Source organism: Amborella trichopoda, chromosome 10 (genome assembly GCF_054954075.1).
Source record: "Amborella trichopoda isolate Santa Cruz 75 chromosome 10, AtrichopodaSantaCruz75HAP2 v2.0, whole genome shotgun sequence".
Classification (NCBI taxonomy): Eukaryota; Viridiplantae; Streptophyta; class Magnoliopsida; order Amborellales; family Amborellaceae; genus Amborella; species Amborella trichopoda.
This window is the reverse complement of record NC_142345.1, coordinates 10,309,570-10,320,126: the sequence shown is the minus strand read 5'-3', so window position 1 is coordinate 10,320,126 and position 10,557 is coordinate 10,309,570. Positions and strand designations below refer to the sequence as shown.

The following is a 10,557-nucleotide window of genomic DNA, read 5'->3' as shown; positions in this document are numbered from 1 at the left end:
AAAATAAAGCATAGGTAAGTGGTTATAGTTTTATCTTTTGAAAATTTGGAGCCTATGTTTGGAAACCCTCTCTCTAAATAGTATGGAATTTTCTTAATTATGCCCGATAAAGGGTTTGATATTCATCATTCAATTTGGTGTATATCTAGGGACTCTAGGACTTGAATCTCTTAGTCCATTTTGAAGGTCCAGACCTAGATATGGTTCAGATGAATCAAATCTAATGAGCAATAGTAAGTTACATCATCTTCCTGAAAAATAGTCTATTTTTAATAAATAGTGATATTTCCGTCCATGATCTTTATTTTATAAGTTTTGTGTGTAAGTGACTTCATGGTCTTGAAAAATAATCCATTATTTTAATAGTAAAATTGTGATATTTTATCTATTGTTAGATATTTTAAATGTTGTAACTTCTTAGAAATAAATTTAATTTTCCTATCTATTGTTCAGAATTTTAAATACTGTAAATTATTAGAAATAAATGTGATATTTCCGCTTTTAGTAAAATTATGAGATTTCCTTCTACCGTGTTTGAATATTTAGACATTGTAAAATTCATATGCAAGTGTCTGCGTTATTATTTGAAAAACTGAAATTTTTGCTCTTGATTGTAGTATTGCCTATGAAATGATTGTTTACAAATTGGCAATTTCATAAATTGTGATAATTCCGTATTTAATTTTGGATTCTCATAAAAGTTCGTCTATTGATACTAGACTGTTATCATGTTAGGTTTCAATAATGTTCTTCAAAATTGTTACCTTTCAGAAATTATTGCATAAAATGTTTAAATGGCTACTTAGAGATATTATAATGGAAGTAATTGTTATTAAATTGCTTCAAGTGAATTCATTGTAATGTTTTCAATGATACTTTGCATATATGATATTGTTTCTTTCTGATGTTTAAAGAGTTTCAGAGATAATTTTGAGTATAAGTGAACATGCAGTGATCGATAGGACCTATCCAGTTATGTCGGTAGGGACTATTTGGACTCATCCGGAATGCCGGTGAGGTATGATCGAACCTACGGGGATTATTAAGACCTATCCGGTTACGTTGGTAGGGACTATTTGAACTCATCCGGGACGCCGGTGAGGTATGTTTGGACCTGCAAGGATTATTTAGACCTATTTGGTAAGGGCTATTTGGACTCATCCGATACGTCGGTGAGGTATGTTTGGACCTGTGGGGGTTGTTTGGACCCATCAGAACGCTGATGGGGTATATGGATGACCTACTTGGGATGCCAGTAGGGTATTTTGTGAAATCCTTTGAATTATGCATCTTTGTTAAAATGTTTATATGCATTTCCTTCATTTGGATTATGTTTAACTGTGGATTTGTGAAAAGTGAGATTGTTATTCATAAATGTTTTTGTTCGCAATGCTCCTCCTCATGTTGTTTTTCTTAACATACACTCTTCAGAAAATGTTTACATCTTCCAACCATGATTATTTTTAGGACCTTGATGATCACTTACTGAGTAGCCAAACTCACCAAACTATGGTAAATATTTGTTAGGGTAATTGCAGTCTCATAGTTAAATGCACATCAGGACCAGCTTGTGAAGAAGATACAGTCATGTCATAACTAAATTCTCCTTTGTAACTTTTGTTTAACTTCACCATTGTAAGTTTTTGTTCTATCAACAGATGTATAGCTAGACTTCATGTTAATACCAGTTGTGAGCAAACTTTGTACAAATTTTAATTAATAGAAAAATTTGTTTTGTTACAAGATATATATTAATAGGAATTTAAATTTTTTCTAGTATAAGAATAGTCTGTCGCACCTCGGGAATGTTAGAAATCTTGGGGCGTGACAATTCGGCTCTCAATGGATTATAGGTGTACCCTTGTGGGACATGATCTAACTCAATTACAAGAGCCCTCTCAAAGAACATGTGCACTGACTCTTCTAAACTTGGATAATGCATTTGGAATAGTGGCTTCCCGTATGAAATGAAAATGCACATGCCATGCAATAGTCTCGTGTTAGGATACGAACTTGTGTCCCATAAGTCTTGACCATTCCATACAAGGCGAATACTCAATAAGTAATCGGGTTTTATTTTTCTCGTTTGGGTCCTGGCCGATTGCAGCTAAACATGAGACTAAGTTATAAAATCCGGACTAGGAGGTGACCCTCACACCTCCTTGAGAAATTGCTTTATCAACATGTGAATTCTCGATGCCTCATGCGTACTCGAGGTAAAAGAATCTAGGCTCCATTTCGCAAGATACCAAGATTTCAATCTCTCAATCGCTTCCACTGAATGAGAGACTACCGGAATTTAGGCTTTGATATGCCGTATTTCCAACATTCTTCCACTTGGCCTTTTGAGGCCTGAATTCGTATATCTCTCTCTCTCTCATTATCGTTCACAATAATTCAAAGCATGAATACTCATCCATGGATTTATCATTCACAAGCAATATACAAAGTAATAATAACTATGTCAACCTCCTTAAACCCATCCCATGCACATGCCTCACAAAATCATTTGCCCCCAAGCCTTTGGTTAATGGATCTGCATGCATAGCCTTAGATGAAATGTAACCAACTTCTACTTCACCAGCTACTATCTCTTCTCTTACTCTATGATATTGAGCGTTAATGTGCCTTGACTTGCTATGGAACCTTGGTTCAACTGGCACTGATATTGCAGCTTGATTGTCACACATGATTCTAATAGTTTCATATTTTAGAGGGTTGAAGTTAAGATGATTCAAGAACTTCTTAATCCAAATGGCTTCTAAAGTTGCCGAACTTAAAGCCATATACTCGGCTTCCATGGTAGATAGGGCTACAGTGTCTTGCTTCTTGGTGCACCAAGAAATGACACCACTCTCATAAAGAAATAGATAACCCGAAGTGTATCTCGAGTCATCTGGGTCTCCTTGATAGTCGGAGTCTGTGTATCCCAAAACTGTAAGCTCACTCACATTGCTATTGGTTAATCCATAATCAAATGTTCCTTTCAAATACCTCATGATTCTTTTCACGGCTTTCCAATGTTCTAATTTAGGATCGCTTTGGAATCGACCAATCAAGCTTTGAGCAAAAACTAGATCGGGTCTAGTTCCCATGGTTAAATACAATTGTGATCCTACGACACTCTGATACAGGATCCTTTCCATCTCATTTCTCTCAAGACCATTGTTTGGTTTCATATTGACATTTAATTTTCCTCTCCTTTCCACATGTGTATCTATAAGCTTGGATTCACTCATACCAAATATCTCAAGAACTTTCTTGCAATATGTAGATTGGGATAATTGAATAGTGTGGGCTGCTCTATCTCTTATAATATGAATCCTTAACACATATAAAGCCTCTCCCATATCTTTCATATCAAAATTACTTGATAGCATTGCCTTTGTGTCCCTTATATGGTCTAGGGTGCTACTAGCTATTAGAATGTCTTCCACATAAAAAGTCATGAAAGTAATGCCAGTCCCACTGGTCTTATGATATACACAATGGTCATCCTCATTTGGTTTGAATCCATATCTAATCAGGATTTGGTGGAACTTGAACCATATCCTTGAAGCTTGTTTGAGACCATAAAGTGATTTGTTAAGTTTGTATAAGATTTTTTCCTTTCATTTCACAACAAAACCCTCGGGTTGGTTCATGTATATATCCTATTCTAGATCACCATTTAAGAAGGCGGTTTTCACATCCATTTGATGCAATTCTAGGTCAAGGTAGGTTGCTATCGATATGATCATCCTAATTGATGGCATTTTGGCAACAGGTGAATAGGTGTCAAAATAATCGACCCCTTCCTTTTGAGTAAAACCTTTTGCTACAAGTCTTGCCTTGTATTTTTCAATACGCCCTTTAAAGTTAAGTTTCTTTTTGAATATCCACTTACATCCAATGGATATAACGTTATGTGGTAATCGTACTAACTCCTATACATGGTTCTTTATGATTGAATTGATCTCATATTGCATGGCTTCTTTCCATAACTTATGATCCAGACAAGACATAGCATGTAGGTAAGAATAAGGTTCATCATCGGGTTCTTCACTAATCTTCTCATGGTCTTCCCCAAGGTAAGTGAAAAAGGTAGGTGTGGTTAGGTGCCTCGATCTTGCCTTTCGGATCCTTTGGGGATAGGGTAGCATGTGTCTCGGGTTTCGAGGTAGACTCGGGATGTTTTTGAAATCGCTCTCTCGAGAACTTTGTTCGAGAACGGGGGCAGGTGTTACCAACCAATGTTAGAGGAATTTAAGGTGGGTTCGAGACTTACTCGGGCTGGCTCCCTTGCTTTGTATTCTTATGTTTTCTGCAATCACACATATATGGCAAAGGTTATAAGGCAGGTGGGTCAAACCGCAGCCTTTTCCTCTTTGATGAACGTACACAAGCATGCGCATTCAAAAGAAGAAGAGAAAGAAAGACGGGGGAGAGAAGAATTTGACTGAGCGGGAGGATCAGATAGGTGACTAAGCTGGTGAATAATTGGCCTGACGTGGTAGCAAAACGGGCTTGATAACTAAGACTGTCTCACAGGATTACTTACAGACGTCATTACCAATACTGACTAGCTAGGCACGAAAGTTAGTCTGTTGTGGCAATAGGGAGGGCCAAGTAATCCTGACACAACAACATTATGGCTAGATGATAAGACTACTATGAGAGGCTAACCTTAGTCCCTCTTAATCGAATGAAAGAATAACATAATGATGGTACTCTCTCATCTCTCTCTCTCCAATACGTACCCACAAGCTTAAACAAAATTCAGAATTTTATTGATTGATCAAAGAAGAATGAATCCATTTTTTGTACAGTGAGGCATTGCCTGTTTATATAGAATTGGGCTAAAACGTGGGTGTACACCCAAAAAATATCTAGAATTGAAGATAATTACAATTTAATTGAATTTAAAGAAATTTAAAAAATAAGTGCAAAAGGACTGTTTTGCCCTTACCTAACAACGTGTGGAATTCCAGAACAGTCCCTGCTGCTGCCCCGTGAATTTGTGTGATCTTCCATGGCTGAACCGAGGTCATTCTGATGCCCGTTTGATCGAGAGATTATTATTTTCTTGTAGGGCTCAGCATGACGATCATTTTGATACCAACTTCGAGTCGTGAATCATGTTTTTGAGCCATGATCATGAGACTTGAATTTTGGATGAATCTTGATAACTTCGGATCGATTGTGTGCTCGTTCCTTGATGTTTCTTTGTGACTTCTTTACTAAATCACACTGAGCATAGCGTCACGATCACGTTGCAACAAACATAGCTTGATTTCGTGTCTGGATGAAGATTTTGTCGTCTTGAGTTTTTGGCCAAAATCTTGAAATCCAGCGGTCGGAATTTACATCCACTTTGACGCCTTCGTGTGTGAAATCCAACCGTTCGTACGCCAAAAAACTACCTAGAATTGAAGATAATTACAATTTAATTGAATTTAAAGAAATTTTAAAAATGGGTGCAAAAGGATTGTTTTACCCTTGCTTAACAACGTGTAGAATTTCAGAACAGTCCCTGCTGCTGCCCGTGAACTTGAGTGATCTTCAGTGGTTGACCTGGGGTCATTCTGATGCCCGTTTGATTGAGAGATTATTGTTTTCTTGTAGGGCTCTGCATGACGATCATTTTGATACCAACTTAAATCCATGACTCATGTTTTTGAGCCATGATCATGAGACTTGAATTTTGGATGAATCTCGAAAACTTCGGATCGATTTTGTGCTCGTTCCTTGATGTTTCTTCATGACTTCTTCCCTGAATCACACTGAGCATGCCGTCACGATCACGTTGCAACAAACATAGCTTGATTTCGTGTCCGGATGAAGATTTTGTCGTCTTGAGTTTTTGGCCAGAATCTTGAAATCCAGCAGCCGAAATTTACATTAGATTTGACTCCTTCATGTGTTAAATCCAATCGTTGATCGTTACCGAGGTTCAAATCAGAGATAGCCTCGAACCTCACACACATAATGCAATTGGTTTCGTGCCGATCGGGTATGCGAGCGTCATGATTTGGCTGCTCGAACGATGCATTCTGTTGCTGAATTTTCTATAACTTCCTTCACGTGACTTTCATTTAGTTTTTCTCTCTGCTCAAGTGTCATCACGGGGCGTATCACATATCGAATTGCTCATCTTGGTGAGACAAACACGCTCACCAAATTTGTGACCAAACCGACTTGGAACGAGTGAGTTATATGCCCCTAAAGTTACTGGCGATGACTGTAAAAACAACCACGTTAAATGGTGTTTTGATGCAGAGTGGCCACACGGGAATAGTGTGCGGCCTACCTCTTTTCGGTATGTTACCCATAACTTTGTTTTGAAGTGTTCGATTAAGCCAAAAATTGATCCATAGGGGTTTTTGATAGTACCGGATCTAATGGCGGTGGTCCCCACATCTGTTTGATGTACCAAAAATATCGCTCTAGTTATAGGGCCCATTTCAAGGTGCAAGAGACCGATTTCGCTGAAATTGTTTCTTTGTGTTCACTGCTTTAAACATATTTGATCGCGATAAAACTTGGCAGGTGGTCTTTGGAAGTGCTGATGAAGATCTTGACAAATTCTGGGGCCATTCTAAGACTGTCGGGAATTCCATTGTTTTGTAGGCTTTATTGACTTGCTTCCTCTCAGGGACCAAGGTGTTGAAAAATACGTTCAAACAACTTGCCCCGCCGAATGTTATGCTTCAAGAGAAGCGAGAAGGACAATCATTTAAAAAATTTCCTTTGGATTTTACTTTTTTCTTCTTAACCATAGGACCACGTGAACGTCGAGGCGATTCACGTAACGATGTAACTAAGATGCTCAAACGTAGGGATGCATTGTTCGCGGATCCGTTCGTGGAGACTTTAGGGGGAAAAGAGACTTTTTTGAGGGATCTTGTCGAATTTCTCACCCTCGTGCGGACTGTTTGTGATTCTAAGGTTGAGGATTTTGTACAGACCTCGTCAGTCAGAATCAGGCCCATTTGACAATTGAGTGCCATGTCGAAGGGCATTGTTCCCATTTGGTCTGAGTTTGTTTGTTTGCTTTGGCCGGCACCATTTTCTGCTACACCAGGTTGATTTCGACGATCAGAGTACCATTGTAGGTCTCATCTACCGGGTCCAATTGGGGGCAGCTTTATTAGCTGATCCCGAAGGTCTGGGCCTGCCGGCTAGGCGAGCTGAAGTCTCTGGCAGGTTTCGCCCTGGCTTTGTTAGTTTCTTGCCTTTGTAGTGTTTGTTTCTAGAGTGTGTTTGTGACCTCGTGGAAATAATGTTCTTACTCATGAGACTTGTCATGCCATCTTGGCGAGTCTTATGTCTTTCGAGTCCTTTTGCAACTGGACTCAGGCTATCGGAATATTTTCCTTGAAGCTCGTATTTTTGGATTCCTGGCATTGTGTTACCAGGGATTTTCTTTCTTTTTTTTTCTGGGTGAGGGCTGAAGCCGTCTGTTGAGACGAACACTGCATCAACTTGTTTATTGGTCAAAGCATCCTTTACGGATTTTCACTTGACCTTGGGAAGCAGCGCCGTAGAGATGGTTTTCACTAACTTCTTTTTATTTTGGGGATCTTTTACCCATAACCTTTCGGCTATGTCCACCCTTTTTCATCCATTTTTACTCAGGATGCCCTTTCGGGTTTCCACCATACGGAACTCTTTCACTCATGGTTTCGTGATATTCACCATGCCTATTATTTCATCATTTTTTTTTTGTGTGAAGGCGTGCTTAAGGTCAGGCCTCCGGGATCTGTGAGAAACAGTTTAACGTCATGCAGCCAGGATGTGCACTATGGTTTAAGGTCATACAGCTGGACCATGGTGGTGATGAATAGCAGTCTGTGGAGACCATGGAGTGAGTATGGTGGTGGTTTTAGCTCACTTTTGGAGAGATGGAACGAGGCTACCTATACAACATGGATGATGTATGAAATGTGAGTGGACGATGGTTGTGACCCACTAGCTTACAACGAGTATGGATGGCGGGATGGTTCACTGTTTTGTGAGTACGGGTGAGACTCACTGGGGAATGAGGTATGGTGATGAAGTGAATGGATACACTAGGGAGGTAATGAAGATGGCGCGCACACACTAACAAGTAGGTTAGGGAAAGGTGCGTAAAAGTGCATGTAAAAGGTGTGTGCACGTATGTGGGGACATGTTTTAAAGGTCATACCTCCAGGACCTGTGCAAAACAATTTATCGTCATGCAGTTAGGATGTGCACTATGGTTTAAGGTCATACAGCTGGACTGTGGTTATGCAGTTTAAGTTCATACAACTAGGACCGTGCAGTTTCAGGTCGTGCAACAAGATCTGCTATAGTTTAAGGTCATATAGTTTGGACTATGGTGCTGAACCTTTTACCATCATGCAGCTAGGACGTAGACTTTGGTTTAAGGTCATATAGCTAGACCGTAGTTATGCTCTTTAAAGTCATACAACTAGGACCGTGCATTTTAAGGTTGTACAACTAGACCTCCGCTACAGTTTAAGGTCATATAGTTTGGTCCATGTAGTTTTAGGGTCGTGCAACTAGACCAGGGCTGTGCAGTTTAGGGTTGTGCAGCACGGACCGAGGCTATGCAGTTTAGGGTCATGTAGCACGGACCGAGGTTGTGCAGTTTAGGGTCATGCATCACGAACCGCGGTTGTGCAGTTTAGGGTCATTCAGCACGAACCGAGGCTGTACAGTTTAGGGTCATGCAGTATGAACCGAGGTTGTGTAGTTTAGGGTCATGCAGCACGGACCGAGGCTGTGCAGTTTAGGGTCGTGTAGCACCAACCGAGGCTGTGCAGCATGGACCGAGGCTGTGTAGTTTAGGGAGATGCAACACAGACCGAGGTTATGCAGTTTAGGGTCGTGCAACATGGACCGAAGCTATGCAGTTTAGGGTAGTGCAGCATGGACCGAGGCTATGCAGTTTAGGGTCATGGAGCGCGGACCGAGGCTTTATAGTTTAGGGTCATGCAGAACGGATCGAGGGTCATGCAGAATGGATCGAGGTTGTACAGTTTAGGGTCGTGCAACATGGACTGAGGCTGTGCAGTTTAGGGTTGTGTAGCACGGACCAAGGATGTGCAGTTTAGGTTCATGCAGCACAGACCGAGGCTATGCAGTTTAGTGTCATGCAGCACGATCCGAGGCTATGCAGTTTAGGATCGTGCAGCACATACCGAGGCTGTGCAGTTTAGGGTCGTGTAACACAGATTGAGGCTGTGTAGTTTAGGGTCATGCAGCATGGACCGAGGCTGTGCAGTTTAGGGTCGTGCAGCACGGACCGAGGCTGTGCAGTTTAGGGTCATGCAGCATGGACCGAGGCTGTGCAGTTTAGGGTCATACAACAAGGACCGAGGCTGTGCAGTTTAAGGTCATACAGCACTGGCCGAGGCTGTGAAGTTTAGGGTCATGTAGCACGGACCGAGGCTATGTAGTTTAGGGTCGTGCAGCACAGACCGAGGCTGTGCAGTTTAGGGTCATGCAGAACGGACCGAGGTTGTGCAGTTTAGGGTCATGCAGCACGGATCGAGTCTGGGTCGCCATGTAGGTGGAGCTCCATGGGGAATATATATGTGGATGGCAATCTGACTCCTTGGGGATAACATGGTTAAGACCATTCACAAACCGAGGGCTCATATGGACATGGTGACCTGTTGGAGGATGGCCAATAGAAGCGGACTGCACTAGGGCTTAGGGGGGCTAGCGTGTTTCCCTGGGGTGAAAGATGCGACTCTATGGAGTAATGGTTTATGACAGGTAACTTGACTCCCTAGGGATAGGATAACTTGGTGTGAAACAGACCCATCGGGAATTGAAAAGGTAAGAATGACCCTAACTCCACTGGGGATAATGGGCTGCAGTATGGGTGTCACTTCTATGGGGGGATGAGGGACAGTGGCCTGTTCCTGACTCCATTGGGGATGATAAGTCACAGCTTGGGTGCAACGGCCTGGATACAACTCCACTGGGGATGACAGGACACACAAGGCTTCTACTGGAAATAGGCGACAATAGACGACTTGATACAGTTAGCGCCAAGTGTAGCAACAATTGTTTCTTGCAAGTGTTCAGCCGGCGTTGAGTTCTCAAAAACACAACTGACAGTCGATTGTTAAAAACTTAGCTGACACTGTGAGCGAGCCGTGACATTGTTTGAACACAACCGGCACTAAGTGAACCGACGCTAAGGTCATTTGGAATTCACCCTGTGCCGTCGACCGGCACTAGGGTTGTTTGGAATTCACCTGACGCCAAGTCAACAGGTGTTAGGGTTGTTTGAAATTCACCTGGGGCTAAGTCCATTGACGCTAGGGTTTTTTGGAATTCACCCGACGCTGAGCATGGATCGATGAGAGTTACCTCAGGCCTCGCATCAAAGCCCGACCCAGCTCATCATCGCTTGGCTTCCCTTGGATGCGATTGGAATTCCCATTTTGTGAGGGGCATTTGAGGGTACTGTGGTCTATTTAAGGGGGTAAAATCCCACTTTCTTCACTTTTCACCAAGGGTAAAAAAAACGTAAGCAAAATTTGTATTTAACTGTGAGAAGAGGGTGCCTGGTTGAAG

The 10,557-nt window shown here is 41.6% G+C and overlaps 1 pseudogene; it reads right to left on the bottom strand.

Annotated features, from left to right (window-relative positions):
* Positions 1-2,459: 2,459 nt before the first annotated feature.
* LOC148780052 (secreted RxLR effector protein 161 pseudogene) lies at positions 2,460-3,095 on the bottom strand (annotated as a pseudogene).
* Between the last annotated feature and the right edge of the window lie 7,462 nt (positions 3,096-10,557).